This window comes from Prionailurus viverrinus, chromosome B2 (assembly GCF_022837055.1).
Source record: "Prionailurus viverrinus isolate Anna chromosome B2, UM_Priviv_1.0, whole genome shotgun sequence".
Classification (NCBI taxonomy): Eukaryota; Metazoa; Chordata; class Mammalia; order Carnivora; family Felidae; genus Prionailurus; species Prionailurus viverrinus.
Genome location: NC_062565.1, coordinates 110805468 through 110827253, shown reverse-complemented (window position 1 = coordinate 110827253; position 21786 = coordinate 110805468). Strand labels below are relative to the sequence as shown.

At 37.5% G+C, this 21786-nt stretch overlaps 1 protein-coding gene across 6 annotated transcripts in view; it reads right to left on the bottom strand.

Moving 5' to 3' along the window:
* Positions 1 to 21786, bottom strand: part of PKIB (cAMP-dependent protein kinase inhibitor beta) — a 179912-nt gene that overhangs the window by 146372 nt on the left and 11754 nt on the right. For 2 of the 6 annotated variants that reach the window (XM_047857725.1, XM_047857729.1), the window contains exons 1-2: positions 7788 to 8037; positions 5993 to 6038 (exon numbers count right to left, since the gene is read on the bottom strand). The gene's annotated coding sequence lies outside the window, so the exon portion shown is untranslated. Of the gene's footprint in view, positions 1 to 5992; positions 6039 to 7787; positions 8039 to 21786 lie in introns of those variants that run through there. The other 4 variants (XM_047857735.1, XM_047857732.1, XM_047857731.1 and 1 more) reach the window with 4 other exon arrangements.

Below are 21786 nucleotides of genomic sequence, written 5' to 3'. Positions count from 1 at the left end.
TCTCTTGAAATTATGACTCAACATGATCTCAGTTTCCAGTTACTAGTCTACAGCATTGACCAAATGCAAATTAACTGGATGCCTACCAAGGTTTTAATGTTTCCCTTTTAGAAAAACCCCAAACCTGGCAAGCAAATGCTCATAAGTGCTTAACCCATAAGCATTCCCTCAACCACTAAAACTTCACCAATAGGAAGTGTGTTGCTAACATATGGCAGCCATCAAAAACAGATCTCAAATGTACCCAGAAGAAAATAACTGTCAAGTAAAATCCACTGTAATGCAGATTCCTGACCAAAGGACCCACTGTCCTGGGCAGTAAGAATTTGCAATCCTTAATGAGTAGAACAACTGTTTATTTACTTCTGTTAACAACTGTTATTTACTTCTCATTTTCAAATGAGAATTTTTTTGAATTCATCCTTTATTTACTCCACCATCGTCTATTACATTTGCTGTAGGTGGTTAAACAAATATATCATCAGTCATATACTGCTGGATAATAAGAAGCTATGTCTGAGACTAACAGTTACAAAGCAAAGATCTTGATCTAGAGTAATAAGATAACTTTACAACACTCATTTGACTCTTTAGACAGGAGGTGACTGCAGTATTTGTTGTGCATAAAATAGTTGTTTTTTGTTACATGGGAGCAATGTATGTATAAAAATAAATGTTGAAGTCTATGAATTAAAAGAAAGTGTACGTGTTTGTGGGAAAACTGCTATCATGGAGATGTATTGATTTTACCCATCAAGCATCCTTGGCAACAGAATCCCTCTTTTTCTTATTGACCCTTCTATTTTCAATGCATGATATTTGGATGGGCTGCCCCAGATCTAGGAGTATGCTCTGACCTTATCATTCACAATCAGAATAAACAATTACTGCTTAAGAGATGGCACATGACCCAAGTCAGGTCAGCTAAATTAGGCTGAAGATTTTTGCTAAAAAGTATTGGGAAAAGAGTACTCTTTTTCCACTGCTGTTGGCAAGTTGGTTGAATATAGGCCTGGAACTACCAATGCTCATCTTTGGCACCAATTAGAGAGCTTTGAGGGTGAAACCACCCAAGTAAAATCCACTATGTGTAGGTGCAGAGAGAGAGGGAGACTTTTGATAACATTTTGTGAGCACCTAAATTTGGCCATGCCCAAAGCCCATATATACAACCTGCGTTTCTCAGTTATTTGAGCCATTAAATTCCATTTTATCCTTCAGTAAGTTCAAGATGTATTTCTGAAAGTATGAAATCACCTAGGTTATGTATAGTCTTACCATTCTCTTCAATAATCAAACTGTTAATTTCTAAATCTTTCTGATATTTAATATTTGTTAAATTTCTCAAGAAAGAAAACTTGCACAGGAAAACTTCCTAATTCCTTAAAACTCACTTAGTTGTCTTAAGATTATGAAGATTTTAAGAAATTCAGAGCTTGGATGTCATGTGTGGTTCAGCCATAGAAGCAGAGTCACTATGAGTGTTGCAGGATAAGGAATATATTGTAGGAAGTAAACCTCACACAGTTGTGGGAAGAGCTAGGGAATCGACAGTAGGAGAACCTAAGAAGGAGTCTCTAGTGAGTTCTCCTGAAGCACCTGTGCAAGTAAAACTGTCCATAATTTCAAGGAATTCTGAGAAGACCAGCATATCTAGCCACCAAAGTGGGACTATGGCGGGGGCGGGGGGGGGGGGAGGTCTATGAAATGTGTCTGTCCAAGTACAGCCATGCATCTGGTGATAAGCCTGGAACTGATCTTAATCAGGAGGACCAAGAGTTGGGAAGAAAAGTTCCTCTCTGTCACTTTAACTGACCTCAGAAATCTCCAGAAAATAAAGGTTGCTGTTTCACACTTGTGCCTTCCAAATCTGATGCAAGTTCTCTTTTGGTCAACTTTAATTTGTAATCTTACAGCAAAGAGAATTCTGGGAAATGTGGTTCCTAGCTTAATCAAGTTGACACAGCACAATCTTTTCTCTCCTAGTCAACCTGTCATCAGTGCATACCTCTTTTAACCATATTCCATGTAAAGTAAAAGAAAAACCATGCTTCTGCCTAACATCGTGCAACTATCTCTTGCTTACTGAAAATACACTATTCCTCTCCCCAAAGAAGTATATGTAAGATACCACCTTAGAGTGATTTCTTCTCCACACTCCCTTTTTCATGTCCTGCAACTAAACACTGAGACATCAGTTTAACCACTATCTTCTTTAGGAAAAGGAAATAAGAAAGGAAAATGATCAGTTAGTATAGATAAAACTAAATTCATGGCAAAATAAGGAAGAAATACTCATAACTATAATACTTCTTATTTCACTAACTGATCATATAATAATAGCTGATATTATGACCTTCTTCACTAGCCATTCCATAATCTCTTTTCTCTCAGTAAGCATCTCAGTTGCTGGTAATTTCTTTTGAGTCAGATTATCAAAACTTTAATTTTGAAATAGTCTGTATGTACATTTACCTGTTCTGCCTCTACTGATTAGTTATAATTTTTCATTAAATTTTATCATAGGACATAAAAATACTATGAGACACCTCAAAGAATCCCAAAATGAAGTAACCCAATTTTCTCTTAATAGTCAGAATCAATCACTCCAATAGTATAGTAATCCGCCCTTTTGCCAATTGGTTAGGTGGCCCGAGGAACCCACAGTAGCCAATTAGTCTCAACAGTCAGTCTAGTGAAACCATTGCTACGTCCCCTAGGGGAAGTATCCCTCCCTTGTGAACTAAGATCTCCAAACCAGAAAAGTCAAAAGGTACAGAAATAAGAAGAAAAATGTTCATAGACATTCCTATTTCTGTCCCTTGAATCTTAGCATGGGGAAAATACTACTGTATTTTGGACTCAGATTGAAATAATATACCTAGTCCTGGAAGACATGACTTCAGTCCACAAAGTTGCTATCCAGCTGGCACCACAGCTGAATTTTCATACAGTTACTCAACAGTTCAATCAGGCCAGCTGCTCCAGGGTGATAGGTAGCATGCTTAGTTCAGTGAATTCTATGAACACAAGCCCATTGCCACACTTCATTTGTTGTCAAATAAGTCCATTAGTCAGGGGTAATGCCGTGTGGAATTCTATGATGTCAAATAAGGCATTCCATAAGTCCAAGGGTGATGGTTTTGGCAGAAGCATTACAGATAGGAAAGGCAAATCCATATCCAGAGAAGTATCTATTCCAATGAAAATAAAACAGCATGATGGAAGTAGTTCAATATGATCATCCTGCCAGCAGGTGCCTGGCAAGACTACCAGACGAATGGTGCCATACCAGTGTATCAGACTTTGTTTGTTGGCAGGTTAGGCATTTGACAGCAGCTATGGCCAAATTAGCCTTGTGTTGCTGAGTCCATCCAAAACCTCCATTCTTGTTTCTGTGGCCACCTTCTATGTTTATTTGGAGAGGACAGCAGTAGCTGGGGATAGATCCTCACCAACATCCACAGAATAGCAACTTTTTACGTGATTATTAGACTGGTGTCACTCTTTGTTGACCATTGATATAGATCACAAATATTTTCTTATGTGTAGACACAGAGACGTCTATCTACATATCTCTTCCCTAGACTATCTTCTAACCAATTTTCTGATTATGCTCCTTCCAAGTCTCTGACTGTTCTTCCAAATGTTAAGAATTGCATATGGATCAGGGCAGATGCATGTCTTCAGCCATCTCTTCTTCTAGGAAGAAATGAACATCCATATGCACTGCTCTGAGTTCTGTCCATTGGAGGGATTTTCCTCACCACTGCTCTTTAGGGCTATCGCTGAGTGGAGCTGTAGCCCTGCAGCTTTCTTCTTTAGAGTCATGCTAGCGTATTGTGCAGAACCACATGTAAACCAAACTGCAAATTTTGTTCTTCCTTAGTAGGTTGGTCTTAGGAAGCTCCCTATCAGGTCATAGGTAAGGTTGAAATGGAGGAAACAACATAGAAGAAATAGGGGCCATGGGCACCTGTGATGTTTGCTCTGCACTAACTTTTGCCTTCAAGACCTGCTTGATCCTGATCATGTGTATACAACTTTCATTTGATGATGAAGTGCTGCTATACATGCCCAATATTTTAGAGTGTTGCCAAATACCTGGTTCATGATAGGCAGCTCAGATGATTTGGTAACTTAGTGGTCCAGGATCAAGCTTTCATTTACTTATGACTTGCCCAGTAATAAGCCAGAAGCTGCTTTTCAAAAAGGAGGAGATTTTTTTTTTTTACAGAGAATGCAAAGCTTTGCTCCAAAATTGTTAAAGCTCTGTGCTATGACGAACTTGTAGGGACTGCCAAAGGTTCCAAATAGTATTTCTACATATCTCTGACCCTTCAAGAGCCATAAGAACTGTTCAGTTATACGTCCCAAGTTATGGAGCAGCTTGTATGGCAGGCTAGATCCGATACAGAGACCTCTCTTTTTCTGGTTCTATTCAAAACTGGCAGGGGCACCTGGGTGGTTCAGTTGGTTGAGTGTCCAACTTCGGCTCAGGTCATGATCTCACAGTTTGTGAGTTTGAGCCCCACGTGAGGCTCTGTGCTGATAGCGCTATGCCTGGAACCCACTTCGAGTTCTGTGTCTCCCTCTCTCTCTGCCCCTCCCCTGTTTTCTCTCTCTCTCTCTCTCTCTCTCTCTCTCTCTCTCTCTCTCTCAAGTGTAAATAAACATTAAAAAAAAAACTGGAAGCCTTTGGAGATATTTGGTAAATAAGTTGGAATAACATATATTGCCTCCAAAAATCCAAAGAAGCCTACGGGGGTTTGTCTCTTTCTTAGTGTTAGAGGAGGCAGGTGCAATAACTTGCCCTTCATCTTCAAAGGGATACATCAACATGCTCCAGACCACTAGATCTCTAGATATTTCACAACGGGGGCAAGTCTCTGAACTTTTGTGTGGTATTTCTATATTATACACGGTCTTACTTTCCAAGGTGGTGAGTTTTTCTCTTGTATGTTGTGATAAGATTAGCCTTCTGAAAAGTATCACTACAAATAAGGGAGAGCTAAGTGATAGTGAACAGGATCTTCAAACCAGCCATAAGTAATGTTCTGAAAGAAAGCAGAACGCTAAGATAAGAAGAAATGGAACCAAAGGCTAAAATCCTAATGGCAATTTGAAAGGAAAAGAGGGCCTGCAGGGTAGGAAACCACAAAATTAGGGTATGAAATTACTCCTCTCCTACCATCAGAAAGGGAACGCCACATTCAGGAGGTGTTCTGCAGGTCCTTTATCTTCTTTATATTTTTTCCTTGTTTTAAGCATTTGGTATCTCTTTCATGCCCAACCTAATGCTGAGTTTTATCAATTATCCCTGCCATAATCTATCAGTTTCCAATGCCTCCTTGCTGCCTATAATATAAAAAGCAAAAACCTCATAACCAAACTTCAAATATGACTGCATCTATCCTTCCAGCCTCAGCTATTCTTAAGCCATGCTGAATTCCTCACGTCTTCTAAAATATATTGTATGTTTACACAACTACCAGTCTTTGCATGTACTGGTCCCTCTCCTGGAAATGGCCTCTCTCCTCCTCTTCTCCTGGATTGTTCAATTCAACCTCCAGATTTAACTCAAATATAATTTCTTCTTTGATTTCCCTTATTTCCCTGATTCCCTGAAGCAAGTGGATCAGTCTCATCCCAGGGTTCCCCACAGCATTTGGATCATAATTGTTAGTGTGCTCACCACAAAAGATTGCTGTTTTTCTCTCTATAGGCCTATATCCACGAATAGAACAAAGAAGGAGCATATAAACATTTGCTCAACAAATGAAACAGATGGGTTTATTACTTTCTGGTTTGCCCAGATCCTACACTATAGAGCCCCATCTCTTCACCTACAATTTGCTGTTGATTTTATTTTAAATCTTTAAGACGAAATTTATTTTTCCAAAACAGCTATGTAAGCAATTACCTAAAATCATTAACAGAATGTTCCTTTGAAATGATTTGTGTAGAGGTCATTTAGAAGTCTAGTACTTACCGTCTAATTTGTAGATATTTTTGGTGGTCCACCTTTGCATGAGTCTCTATGTAAGAAAGAGAATTAAACAGTTAATTAAAAAGTTGATCTTTTTATAGTTCAATCTGCATTATGTACTTATCTCAACCAGAATGGTGGACAGAGCCCTTTATTAAAGTCTTTATTCTATAACATACTGTGTGACTGCTCTACTGCTCAGCTACCTTTCCACTGTAAAAAGAAGATAATTCTTGCACATCTTACAGATTTCTTGAAAACAAAAGTTTGTTAAGTGAGTACAAATGTTAGTCAAATGCAATCATTATGAGTATTTTAATGCCTAACAAACATATCGGTACATTTAGTGAGTACCCATGATTTGTGCATTCTATAATTTATTTAACATTATATCTTTACCAACCTGCACATGCCTGCACAAAATATAAACCTAATTAACAAATATTTAAATATCTGCATTTCAAAGAAGATCACTGAAACAGTACCTGGAAAATTCAGAAATCTTTACTTCACAGTTGGAATTAATAATTTTTTCTGTCATTTTGAGGTTAATTTTTGAGAAAGAAACAAACAATTTGTAGTCATACTAATTTAGTGTACTAGTCCTTGTGTCTAGTTCAAATTCCAGCCCAGGGAGATCCCAACATAGTGGTATAGAGTTTTAAATTGGTAAATGTAAGGAATCCTTGAAATGCTAACTTCTGCACTTTTTTGGAGAACCACAGATTGTCAGTCATCTCTGTTGATCTAGAAATGCAAATGTCCGTCAAAATACTGAAACATACCAATGATTTGTTTTACCTAAATTACAAGTGTTACTTTGCTCCAACTAAATTAGGAGCACCTGTATCACTTTGAGCTAATCTTGTGAGTTGCGAAGAGCACCGTGCTCAAACTGGTCTGACAGCTGCTTTGAAATAGCAGGTTAGCACAGCTGTAATTGTGGCATTAGCAGTGGAAATAGGGCTACACATCAGGGAAGAATCGTCCTATCATTTACTATTTTTCCCTCTCCTGAAATTTCACCTTGATTTTGCTTTATATTCATTCTCTATGGAAGAAATTGTAAATTAGATACCTTACAATTCAACACATTGATTCATTCCTCTAAGCTTATTGAGTTTTTACGATGTGACAAAATGGTAATATGCTAGGTCTGGTAACAGAAAGATAGATAAAGAGTTCACTGTAAACTCAGGGCACACACCTGTGAACAGCTTGTGCCCTAAGGGAACAAGAGGTAAAAACAACAAATCTCAAGAGGGAGAAGAGATCAGGGAAGGCTCTTCAGATGGCATTGAACAATCTTGCAAGATGACTATGTTGCTGAGTTAAGGTATTTTTAAAGTAAGGGGACTGCACACCCTTAAGGCCCAGGAATATTAATCTGCTTTGTGAATTGTGAAAATTCTAGTAATTTAGTATTCTTGGTGGGGGGGAGGGGTTGTTTAGAGATGGGGAGCAGAGCACAGGGCAGTCAGGATAGCCAGAGGATATGCATAGATGGTCAAGGGCAGATAAAAAAGAGCACGTATACCATGCTATTACCCTGTAGGTGATAGACAGGCTCTTATGGGCTTGAAGTGCAGGTTCACAGTGACCTTAGCAGTCAGGACTGAATCAGAGTAATTTGAACAGAGATGGTTTAATATAAAGAATTACTAACTATAACAGCAGGTTGGGATACCCAGAAATTAGCTAGTAAGAAGTAAAAAGGACTGTAGAAAATATAGGAATAGCAGATATAAGAAGCAGCCAGTACCTCTTAGGGTGAGATAGAGCCCAAGGACAAGCCTACCTCTGCTCCCAAAGGCTGCAATCCAGACCTTGTTGGAGAGGGCACGGAAGTTGCTCGCCGAATACAGAGAGGATCCTGTGATGCTGCACTAGTGGAACTTGCTGGAAATACACCCTCTAGGGTGCCAGTGAAACCTGTTCATAGGGAGATGACTCACTGGAAGCCTCCATCATAAAACTGCCTGAGGGTGGAAATGCTGAAGAAGCTGCCAGCTGTTGGGTTCTCCTGCCCAACATGAACGGCAAAGCTGGGCACTGGAGAGGCTGCCTGGAATGGAAAAGTCTGGTGCTGCAAAAGCCACACATGCTGCAGGAGCCAGACAAAAGGAACACTCTGGAACTAGGAAGGAAAGCCCCTTCCTCCTAGAATGTCTCTCCAGCACCCTCTAGTGACAAAGCTTGACATTATGCTGTCTGCAAAGAAAATATGTAATTAGCCCATCTCCATTTTCACAGAGAGGGTGAAAAGGGTGAATTTAGAGTGAGGGACGGCACAGAACCAACATGATTTGTATGGAGAATGCACAAAAGGCTTAGCAACTGGTGCCACCTCTAGTCTGACAGGGAAGGCAGAGGCTAAAAATGGAAGATTGGTGGAACACTGCTTAAGTAGTTGAAAGAGCGGACCTACGCCGGCCGGCTCCATCTTGTTCTGTGTCCTCCACCTTGAGTGACTATGTCCCCGACATGGCCCCTTTTCCGGGGAAATCGCAGAAACCTCAGACCGTGCCTCCTCCCCTTGAGTAACCTCCGGCTCACCCGTTCAAACTTCCCAATCAAAACACCCCGGCGACCTGCGTAACAGGACTCCCACCCTTCCCCAGCCAGTCAGGCGAGGCCACAACCCTTCCCCAGCCAATCGGCTGAGGCCACAGCCATTACCTCACCAACTGCCCCTAGACCCCTATAAAACCTTTGTGCTTTTGAAATTCGATCTCTCTCTGGTATCTCACCGCTTCGTCGGTGCAGGTAGGGGATTGAGCTCGAGCTAGCTCGAATAAAGGCTCTTTTGCTTTTGTATCAGACTCGGCTCCCTGGTGGTCTTTGGGGATCATGAATTCTGGGCATAACAGTAGTCAGATCTCCAGATCCCTTACGTCACCCTCTGCAGCAGGGTGTCTGTCCTCCTTCAACCTAGCAGAAAGAGTTCTGTTCTTTGAAGACAAACACAAGGTCTTTGGGCTGGGACAAACCAGGCACAGTGTGAAAATTAGGTGAATAAGTGAATACAGACATATTGAATGCCGAATGCTGAATGTGGAGACCACTGTGTTTTGCCTTCCTGGCTTCCAGAGGCTGGCTCAATGTTAACAATTTTTAGTTCCCCACCCTTCAAATGAGAAGATAAGATTAATAGGTCATCTGAGGAAGCATCTGTCATGAAGGATAGACACAAAAATAATAATTGGAACAAAGACCTTAAAAGAAGAAGAAAGTTCAAATATTCTCAAAGAAGTCAGAGAATAATTGCAAGATCTCTTGCAATAAATAGGAACATGTGGGAAACAAAAAAGAGAACATAATAAAAAGTATGTGATGGCAGAGATGAAAAACCCAATGGTAGTGATGAAATATAATGTCAAGGAAGTGATCCAGAAATTAGAGTACAAAGACAAAGAGATGGGAAATGACAGGAAAGAGAAAATAAGAAGATGGTTTAGGAGACAAAATATTTGAGTCATGAATTTTTCAAAAAGAGAAACCAGGTAAAACAGTAGTCAGAGAATCACCAATAAAATAATTAAAAAATTTTTTTCTCAGGGTGCCTGAGCAATTTTTTTCTCAGTCTGTTGAGCATCATACTTTGGCTCAGGTCATGATGTCAAGGTTCGTGAGTTCAGGCCCCACATCAGGCTCTGCGCCGTCAGCGCAGAGCAGACTTGGAATCCTCCGCCCCCCTTTCACGCTATCCCTCCTCCACTTGCACTCTCTCACTCTCAAATATAAACATTTTTAAAAAATTTCTCAGCACTAAAGACATGAGTGTCCATATGAAAGTGCCCACTGACAGGAGAAAGAAAGAAAGAAAGAAAGAAAGAAAGAAAGAAAGAAAGAAAGAAAGAAAAGAAAGGAAGAAAGAGAGAGAGGAAGAAAGAAAGGAAGAAAAATAAATCCGACTCAGGCCCATAAGTGAAATTTCAGGATAACAAGACAAGTTTTAAGAGAGATAAAAAGACCAATAAGTATGCCATGCAAAAGTGAGGAATAATACTGTTCTCTAAAAGAGAGTAGAGCAGCACTTTCAAAATTAAGAAAAAATAATTATTTCAGTATAGAAATTGATGCCAAGCCTATTTGTGTTATAGTAAAATATATTTTCACATATGCAAATTCTTAAAAATCATATTTCCCATGCCATGCAGCCTTTCTCGGGAAATAATTAGAATATGTGCTCCAATAAAACAATGGAGTAAAAAAGATGAAAAGAAGAGATCAAGAAAACAGGACACTCAAATCAGAAGAAAATGAAGGAAATTCTCAGCATTGCAAGGAAGAGAAGTTTCTGGACAAATGCTTTGCAGGATCCCTAAAAAGCACTGAGTTCAATAAAAAAACAATGGAGTTCTTTAGATGGATGACTCCTTAAAAAAAAAAAAAAAACTGGAACTGATGGACTACCTAAGAATGACCTTAGGGAAAATGGTACTAAAATGCTATTGTGAATAGTTAGCAAAATGTTCAAATGAAATGAATCTAATGAAAAATCAAGGCTATTATTCTCAAGGAAAATAAAAGCATAAAAGAAAATGTAACTTTAATAAATTCCTAAAATGCTCAACTATAAATATTGATGTAATCATAATAATTACAATGATTAATTAAATCTAAACAAAGCTTTTAATGTAACTTTATTGTGGGAGGTGGGGAAGGAAAGCAGAGGAGACAAAATTATAGGGGAGGATTAATTTTTTTCTGCCCTTCAACGTCCTTCTAGCTGGACTAAGAATCAAATTGACGTATGACAGATTGATGGGAGAAAATCAAATTTAGCTCTGTATGTATGGAAACCCACATAGACATGAAATTCCGAAGACAGGCAAAATGAGGTATATATGTCATCCTGAACTAAGGAGAATGGGGTAGTGGCCTGGGACTTCAAAGGGAAGGAAGGCATCGCAGGACCATGAGAAGAGCAGGTGTTTGATAATTAGGTTTTGTCCTACCATACAGATGGGTCACTCAGATAAAACTTATCTCTGATAATAACCCATATTCTGGAAAAGACTCCCAATTTAGAGTGTTCTATATAGTTAGGGGAGCAGCAAATGTCTCTCTTGAGCCCTCAGGGTCTCAATTGCCTTCAGCTTAAAATAGTCCACAGTCCAAAGTGGTATATTTTGGTTTGGCCTGCCCTTGACCCCTACAGAAGTTTCAGGGAGTTAAATCCCTAATGACCATATTGTGAATTGACCATGTTGTCAACAGATAACATCTAAAATTGAGGGGCATGTGAGTGGCAAAGTGGTTAAGCATGGGACTTAGGCTCAGGTCATGATCTCCCAGTTCGTGAGCTCAAGCCCCACATCTGGCTCTGTGCTGACAGCTCAGAGCCTGGAACCTGCTTCAAATTCTGTGTCTCCCTCTCTCTGTGCCACTCGCACTCTCTCTCTCTCTCAGAAATAAACATTAAAAAAAATTTAAGGGGCGCCTGGGTGGCTCAGTCAGTTGAGCGTCTGACTTCAGCTCAGGTCACGATCTCGTGGTCTGTGAGTTCGAGCCCCGCGTCGGGCTCTGGGCTGATGGCCTGGAGCCTGCTTCCGATTCTGTGTCTCCCTCTCCCTCTGCCCCTCCCCCGTTCATGCTCTGTCTCTCTCTGTCTCAAAAATAAATAAACGTAAAAAAAAAATTTTAAACATCTAAAATTGAATAATCAAAATATTAAAGTATATGCATATTATTTAGAAATATAGATATGTATGAAGAAGAAATCTCTAAAGGAGTAAAAAATGATTGCCTCTGAGGAAAGGAATTAAAGAAGAATTTGACAGAAAATTATTACATTTTGTTACATATATTTGACTTATAAACTGTTATAACATTACTTTTTCAAAAATAAAATTAGCCTAAAAAGGAAAAAAGAATATATTAGTTAAAAATATTTTCATATTCACACTTACTGAACAAATACATGCTAAGAATTTACTGTGTGCCCAGGTCAATATTCTACACTGGGGATAACATTGGAATAAGACAGAACTCCCAACCTTAAGGAGCTCACAAGTTTAGATGCGCTAGAAGGGCAGTGAGAGAAAAACATGAAATGAAGAAATTAGAGGACATTGCCATCCATGCTAAATGTAGGGTATGAATTGTAGAATGGGTGATTCAATCATCTAAAAAAATATGAAAAAAAAATGTCGAAAATAAATATTTTTAGTTTAAACCATGTTACTGTATCATTTCATTAGTAATAATAATAATAGCTGCTGGAGAGCCTGGGCGGCTCAGTGGGTTGAGCATCTGACTCTTGATTGGCTCAGGTCATGATCCCAGGGTCATGGGATTGAGCCCCAGGTCAGGCTCAGTGCTAAGCATGGAGCCTGCTCAGGATTCTCTCTTGCTTTCTGCCCCTCCCCTATTTGCACACACTCTCTGTCTTAAAATAAATAAACTTAATAATAATAACTGCTACTTTTTTCTTTTTTACTGCCTCATATGTATAGATACTTATACTAGGTCTTTTACCTACACCTTTGACTTAGTTCTAATTCTAACAAGGCAAATATTATTAGCATCATTTTAACAGATGAGTTGAATCATAGTAGCTTTAAGAATAGAAGAGATTCACATCTGTGCTGATAGCTGACACATGATTCAGACTTAAAGGAAGGGAATGAACTAGATTATCTTCTAGGCTTACTTTAAGTACTGTGATTTTACCATGTATTTCTTTCTGTGGGTTGTAGTCAAGAAAGTGGAAAAGTCACTGCTGTAGGTTATCAAAACATCACTATATATATATATATATATATATATATATATATATATATATATATTGAAATGGACCTGTGTGCTAGAACACGGATGTCTTTGTCATGCAAAACATTTTTTTTAAATTCAGTGTTAACTATTTAACCATACGCACATATATATAGTTACCCAAGAAAGTATTTTTTTCCTTTGCTTTAAGTAAATTTCTTAAAATTTCCATGTGAATGAATTCAAAGAACAATCAAATTATGCTTAAGTGTTCTCTCCTTTTGTAATTACCAAAATGCTAATATTGTTAATTGTACTTTAATATATTCTGAATAATATAATTTAAACTAGCTACTTAACTCCACTTTTCTGCCAATTTAGCCATTGTGCACTTGCCATATTTGTCTCTCTTTATAATCAAAAATAAAAGATAAAAACTGAATAATAAATAAAATGCTTAATTCTATTTTGTATTCATTCTTCCATCCTATTATTGAAACCCTTTGAATAGTATCTACAGATGACCCATATAACTATCACAATACTCTATTCTAAATTGAAATGAAATAATAATATTTGATGTCTTTTCCTCCTATTATTCTCTATGTATGCTTTCTATCTTGATGTCAGATGACCATTCAAAAAAGAGTAGGATGAAATTTCATATTTGCTAAGAGATTTCTTTTTTTTTTTTTATATTTCAGAAACGCTCTGGAACTTAACAGTTCAGCTGTTGAAGGTCTATATATCATTAAGCAAATTATAGAAGCTTTTAAAATCCTCCTCATAAAAGTCTTGTAAAAGGTTATTTTCTTATTTAAAGCATACTGTGCATTTCTTTTTTGACCAGAAAAATGAGTTGAGAGTTGTCTTTAAGCTACTGTAATTCCCAGGTGTCTTTCCAATTAATTAGAGTTATGTCAAAACAGGTCTGTTGAAATTAAATTACTTTTGTTCTTCCTTTACAACACATTTCCAAATCCATGAGGAAACAGATTCAGTAAAGTACCATCAATCAGGTTCCTATTCTCTGAAATATGAATGGTAAATAAAATGTTCTAAAGCTACACAGAGATTTATTTTATGGATTTAGCTTCATTATTCACTGATCTAAAGTAAATAAAAAATGACACAAGGCCGTAGTCATAATCCCTTCATTTCCTTCCTCTGTGTAGCGCTTATTCTGAGCCCTAATGTAACATTTGCTACTGTCTACCTTGTATTGTGTTATGTGTGTCTTATCCCCCTGCTACAATATAGCTCGTTAAGAAAACCACTTTCTCTTATTTAACTTTTAATCCCTGAGGTACCTAGTTCTGATGTGGTACATATTTAGCACTCAATATATTATTTTATTAGTGCTTTTAAAAAAATACTATTAAAGAGTATTTGAGGAACACAGTAAAGCAAAAAAAGAAAAGAAATCAAATAAAACAGAGTTTCTTCATCTAAATGTAAAGAGATAATGTTTTAAAATATTCCCCACCCCCTTGCCTTTCTCCTGTTTGTCGCCATTTTTAGTTATAAGCCTGATCTCCACTTAATTTTTATATAAAGTTAGACAGTGAACATGAACGGTCTCCATGTTATTTTAAAATCATAAAACAGTTAAATAGCTACATAATATTTCATCTAGAGGATATTAAAACATAAAATTATTCAACATTGTTTTGTTGTGAGGCATAAAGGTTTTTGCAAACTAAGCTGAGTCTCTAAACCCCCAATGTTTCTGAAAGGCTATGAATCACTTTGAAGATAGAAGTGTGGCCGGTGATCTGGTGATAAAATTACATCTCAAGGTGTAGGTTTTAGGATGTATTGTATCCAACTAAGGGATCTTTGTGTTAGCCACAGCTCAGAAGTATGATATACTGGGGTGATCAGACCTGATTGGAAGTTTTGTCCCCCTACTTTTCTACCTTGACCACTCAAAAAAACGACCTTCTCAAGAAGAGGAAAGCTTTTGCAGCTTCCAGCAGCTGAGGACCTTGTTTCTAGGAGACACTAACCCACTCCATACTTATACTGTTAATTAGAATGCTTCCATTAAAGAGAAATAAGCTTTTAAGAAAAGACTTGTGTTCCTGAGGCTTTACCACACATTAACAAGACCACTTGCCTCTATTCATAGACACCAAGGGCAATCTGTCTAGGCTCTATCTCTTATCTACACACTGATTTCAATGACTACTCTGTAGTCCCAGATGCCAGTCTGCTCTGTACTTATATTCACCTCTTTGTTTGGTCCTTTGCAAGCCGCTGGTCCATTCAGATAATTTTTTATTTAGGGCAGAGGGGGAAGCTCCACCAAGTTCTGCTATGGACCCTCCCTTTTCTGACATACTCCATTCTTACAACCAGGCCCGGATCTCAAAAGCCCCTTCCACAGTAGAGCCCTGGACCACCTTCTTGTTCAAGGGGAAAAAATTAGATACTGAGTTTTTGATAGATTATTTTCACATTTCAAATGCTTGTGGATTTTATGTAATATGTTATGTTCAGACTTGAATATTTGGCTTGAGTGTTTTTAAGCTTAATAAAAAGGTATTGATATTGTCTTTAGAGCCAAGACTAAGAGATTTTCTCAACGTGACACCTCTAATGAGGGGTAGAGCAAAAGATAAAATCTACATGTACTTTAATTTCCAAGCCTATGTGCTTAAGCTCTCACCAGTTTGCCTCTCTTATGACCAGATAGTCCAATTATCTTGAAAAGAGTCATAGCAGTTAAAAGCAGGACTAACAAAAGAGTCTAAAACAAGGAGGAAAGCATCACTTTGCAAGGTTTGTGGACTTCTAAAACACATAAACTGTGGCTGGCCATTACTGAATAAATGAACAAGAATGAGCAGTGTAAGACCATGGAGTCAAAATCTGATAGTTGTCATTTTAATAATTAAGTATATGATCAGCCCAACATGTCATACTTTACTAATAAAGAACCAGTACAGAACAAAAGCAAATATTGTTTGAATGAATAGTAATTATATAAAAGGAAACCATAAAGGAATATTTTTAGCGAAAGAACATAGAAGTAGCCAATGATTTGCAAAGAGTAGTTAAAAACTCAAAATTTCAACTGGGTACTTATAATCAAAACTGCTTAGAGAGTTAGTGTCTGATGAGTGAAACTCTCACCTAGATTATAAAGTCCCTGAAAATAAAAATTAATTGATCGATTAAAATTTTATATTACAAATACTAAACTGGTTTTACAGACATAGATTTATTAAAAACAGATCTCTTTAACAAGTTTAAAACAAAACAAAAATTCAAAGCCATGTATTGAGAAAAAAGAAAGAAACAAAGGAAGAAACTAACAAACAGAGGTCTGACTGATCCTTTCAAATTTAAAGGGGAGAGAATAACTTGTTTAGGGTATTCTGTAAATTACCCCTGAAGTAAAAAGTGAAGCTATTTTCACTAAAAGAAAAGTTGGCTATTTTGAGTGCATTATAGCAACTATGAAAGTTCTGGACAAAGTAACATGTGTGCTGAAGGGACAGGATATCAGTAACCTGGAGAAAATATAAATGAATGCGCACTGGACCTCTTTTTTGGCCTTCCTTTCTATTAACCCCACACATACAGAAATAATATCAGTATTTCCAGTTGCTAGTTATCCTTTTTGAATCTTTTCCTTAATTTAAAAATGGCTATAATAATATCAAGCACAGTTGCTATGCTGATCAGCAGTGATCTGTATAGAGAGGTATGTAAAAAAACCTGGGCACAGATTAGATTATCAGTGAATACTATTATTGCTGTTATAATTAGCAGAAAAGAATTAGATTCTTTGAAAAGAAGAAATCAGATCACAGATGAAATTCATATATAATGGTTCTATTATCAGTGAATATTATTGATGTTTTCAACAGAAAATAATTAAATTAGATCATAGGTGAAACTCATATATATTGGGAGTTGAAAGAGTGAGAAGATGAATGGGCAGAAGATTGCAAAACACAAGATATGACAGGAATAAAAGGAGGATAGAGAAGGTGAGAGAGACAAGAATTGAGAAGCACTCTTCACATAAATAAAGATATAGAGAAGGTAAGAGGTGAGTGTTAGAAGGTTTGAGGGTCACATGATATGACTGAGATAAGATTTCAAGTTCTATCAACTGAAAAACAGGAAGAGAAAGAGGTGGTAGACATATGAGAAAGGAAGCAGGAGTCAGACATTATCTTTTTTTTTTCAGACATTATCTTTATCAGATAATGTTTTCCTGAGTTAGTTTTATGGCTGTAAATTGTTCTTGTTACTTGAGTAATCAAATTAAAAAAAAAAAACAACAAAACTCCTCACCTTAAAATATAGCTGTTGTTCTCCCAAGGATTTTAAAACACGAGCATGAAAATTCCACAAATAAAACAGTACATGAAGTCTCTTATGCTCTAGAAATTAAAATGCATTGTGATGTGAAAGAATAGAGCAAACTATTTTTGTTCCTGTAGTTATTTTATTCACACTATTTAGATCAGAAATCAGTATTGATGGTGGACATTCAAAAATTAAATGAGAATTTCCACTTCTATGTATAATAGAGAAACCAATACTGGACTTGCTCTCCTACAATAAATAAATAAAACCTGGAATAAAATATATGAAACAGTAGTCTTCAGACATTGGCCAACAGGCAGTACAAGACTGTGATCCCTTTAAGGGAAACAATTGAGGTTAGCTTTCCAGCATTCTTGCTATCTCCCAAGAGGCCTTTTCTAGACCACAAGTTGGGAAGAAGGGCCCATACATAATATGATGATTTCTCTGGTTATGAAAACAGAGACTGGAATTTGGATTGATTGAGGCAAATGTGCTGAATAATAGATCTGGCCAAAATTTTCTCTCTAAAGTTCAATTTTGCCAGAATCAAGTAATCTCCCTGCAACTAATCTTTCTTTAGAACCGTAAGTATTATTATATCCATTTTCTTTTTTTTTTTTTAATTTTTTTTTCAACATTTATTTATTTTTGGGACAGAGAGAGACAGAGCATGAACGGGGGAGGGGCAGAGACAGAGGGAGACACAGAATCGGAAACAGGCTCCAGGCTCTGAGCCGTCAGCCCAGAGCCCGACACGGGGCTCAAACCCCCAGACCGCGAGATCGTGACCTGGCTGAAGTTGGACGCTTAACCGACTGTGCCACCCAGGCGCCCCTATTATATCCATTTTCTAATATGAAAGGGAAAGAGGAAAAAGTGGTAGATTCACTGCAACCACTATCAAAATCCCAATGGCACTTTTGAAACAATAGAAAGATTTGTTCCAAAATTCAAATGGAGGGGCGCTTGGGTGGCTCAGTTGGTTAAGCGTCCGACTTCAGCTCAGGTCATGATATCACAGTCCATGAGTTCAAGCCCTGCATCAGGCTGTGTGCTGACACCTCAGAGCCTGGAGCCTGCTTCGGATTCTGTGTCTCCCTCTCTCTCTGGCCCTCCCCATTCATGCTCTGTCTCTCTCTGTCTCAAAAATAAATAAACATTTTAAAAATTAAAAAAAAAAAAACAAAATTCAAATGGAATCTCAAGGAACCCTGAGGAGCCAAAACAATTTTGAAAAAGAACAACATAAGATGCATACTTCCTTATTTCAAAACTTACTACAAAGCTACAATAATCAAAACAGTGAGGTATTGGTGTAAAGACATACAGATAGGCCAATGAAATAGAACACAGAACTAGGAAATAGATGGTCAGATTATCTTTCACAAGGATGTCAAGATTATCCAATGGGTAAAGGATAGTCCTTTCAACAAATGGTTCTGAGAAAACTGATTATCCACATGCCAAAAAATGAAATTTCACCTTTACTTTAGTCCATGTGCAAAAATTAAGTTAAAATTTATCAAAGACATAAAAGTAAGGGGTGCCTGGCTGTCTCAGTCAGTAGCGTATGGTACTTTTGATCTCAGGGTTGTGAGTTCAAGCCCTGTGCTGGGTGTAGAGATTATCTAAAAATAAAACCTTAAAAAAAAAGACCTAAAAGTGAGAGCTAGGACCATAAAAAGAAGAAATAAGAGAAAAACTTCATGACACTGGTTTTGGTAATGATTTATTTGATATGGTACCAAAAGCATAGGCAACAAAAGCAAAAACAGACAAATTTTAAAAATTTCTGTGCAAAGAACACTATCAAGAGAATAAAAAGGTAACCCGTGCAATGGGAGAAAATATCTGCAAGTTATTTATCTAATAAGGAGTTTATATCCAGAACATATAAAGAACTCTCCAAACTCAACAACAATAAAAAACAAACATCTTGATTAAAAATGGGCCTACGACTTAAACAGTTCTCCAAAGAAGATATACAAATGACCAATAAACACATGAAAAGATGTTCAACAACACTAATTGTTAGGGAAATTAAAATCAAAACCACAATAAGGAACACCTCACATCCATTAATACGGCTACTGTTAAGACCAAAAATAAACAAACAAAAAAAAACCAGAAAATAACAAGTGTTGATAAGGATGCAGAGAAATTGGGATCCTTGTACATGCTGGCAGGTGGTAAAAATGGTGCAACCATTATGGAAACCAGTATTGAGACATGTGCACTTAGATATATCCTCAAAAAATTAAAAATAAAACTACCATATGATCCAGCAATCCCACTTCCAAAATAACTAAAAATAGGGTCTCAAAGACATATTTGCACACTCATGTTCAAAGCAGCACTACTTATAATAGCTTAGAGGTGGAAGCAATCCAAATGTCCATCAATAGATAAATGGGTAAAAAAAAAAGTAGTATATACATATAATAGAATGTTATTCAACCTAAAAAAGGAAGGAAATTGTGTCATTTGGTATAACATGATGAACCTTAACGATATTATGCTAAGTGAAATAAGCCAGTCACAAAAGACAAATCCTGTATGATTCCATTTATCTGAGGTATCTACATCATACAAGTTTATACAAACAGTAAGTAATATGGTCATTACCAGCGGCTGGAGGGAAAAGGAAAAGGGGAGTTGTTTTTTAGTGGATATAAAATTTCAAATTTACAGGATGAAAAAGTCCTGGAGATCTAGCTGATCTACAACATAAATGTGCTTACCACTACTGAAGTGCACACTGAAAAATTATTAAGATGGTAAATTTTATGTTATATATTTTTTACCACAATAAAAAAATAATTTTTCCTACCCTTTACAGTAATGTGTATGCCTCCAATGCTTCCTTGAACAAGGTAAAAATGACAACAAGAAAAATTGAGTCCTGTGCCTAAGGACAGAGATAAATTTTATTTCAAACAAGGGAGAAGAAATTTATGACTACAGCGTATCAACTTTCTAACAAAGAATTAACTGTTGAAAGATGTTTTGAAACTAAATATGGAATTCATGGGAAAGAACTCTGATGGGAGAGCTTATGTTATTATCCACTTGTAAAACTATGCAACTCCATTGCTGATATTGAATGAAGACATTCCTAAAGATAAATGCATGACAGCAGATAGTAGTCATGGGAGTGGTGGGTACTGTTTGCTTCCTCCTGTGGAAATAAGCATATCCAGTATTTCAGCAGAAATATTTTGACAGAGACTTTCCTCATGAACTTGGATCCGTTTGAAGAAAGAGGCCAGATCATACTGACAAAGCAACAAAGGAGGTAGTGTATCTAGGAGAGTGTATCTCTAGAGGTAGTGTATCTCAGGAGAGTCTGAGAAGAAACAATCACTTCTACTAGATGAGGGATCTAGCATCAACACAGGAGGATAGGCCAAATGGGAAAACCACATGTGCACTTAGATATATACTAATGATCTGAATTTCAAACTGTCTGCAGAATTGGACTGTTGGTGAATGGAGACTGTTGTTATTCAGAAGACCTCTTCTAAGGAGATGCATTAATGATTTTTTAATGTTTATTTTTGAGAGAGAGGGTGTAAGCGGGGCAGGGGGAGAGAGAGGGGAACTTACAAAAACTTATAAAGCACCATAAACATTTAGTGGGCATGACTATTCTAAGTGTCAGGGACGTGATGATTAACAAAAAGACATCGCTTTTTTCTTTTAGGAGCTTGAAGAAACTGACCCATACATCAATAATTTCAATGTAATATGACAAGTGCAGGAAAGTAGACTGAAAAGGCACTTTAACCTGCCTGACATTTTAAAAAGGTGTTTTGGAATTGATCCCTGGCCTCAGTCACCGTGGATGAATATGACATAGCTGGTAATGCTATGGAAATGAATGCTTTGGTAATGAATGGCACTGCAGGGAGAATGTTGGAAAGGTAGGGAACTGCATGATAAATGTGGAAAATGCAAATAGTTCAACCCAAGAGTGGAGAGAGGAGATTAGTATGTCGTATCTGGGCTATGGTAGACCTTAAAAGCAATGCTATTGTAATATCCGCTGCTTCCATCTGGGATTGGCATGAGAAATGTTACTTCCTTCTGCTTGGAAGGTACCACCCCCAGTTCTCCCACTGCTGCTCTGTCTCAACCTTTAGTTCTCAGTTTCAAAAGGCTCCTCCCCAGAGATGTCCTGACAACGTCTAATCAAAGCAGGGCCTTCCTCCCTCTTTTTCTCCCATGAAATCTCCCCTGACGTACTTGAGCGTTTAGTCCCTCTCACTGATGGGCCCTAGAGGTACTGCATATGCTACTCTAAAAGACTTAACGTACTGCATTAAAATCAGGTATCTGTTTAGTTTCTTCTAGATTGTGAAGAAGAATCCCTCCCAGAAAAAGTTGATATTTTTCTGGTCCCTCCCAGAAACAGTTGATATTTTATTTTATTTTAGAGGGCAAAGTTGATATTTTATTCTTTTTTAAATCCCTGGTGCTTAGTGTCTAGTAAACAGCCCCATTGGAGATGAGCTGCTGTCATCTACATTTTATACATGAGGTTATGTTTATTTTTTTTATTATTTTTTAATGTTTATTTATTTTTGAGAGAGAGAGACAGAGACAGAGACAGAGCTTGAGTGGGGGAGGGTCAGAGAGAGAGGGAGACAGAATCCGAACAGGCCCCAGGCTCTGAGCTGTTAGCACAGAGCTGGATGCGGGGGCCTGAACTGGTGAACCGCGAGATCATGACCTGAGCTGAAGTCAGATGC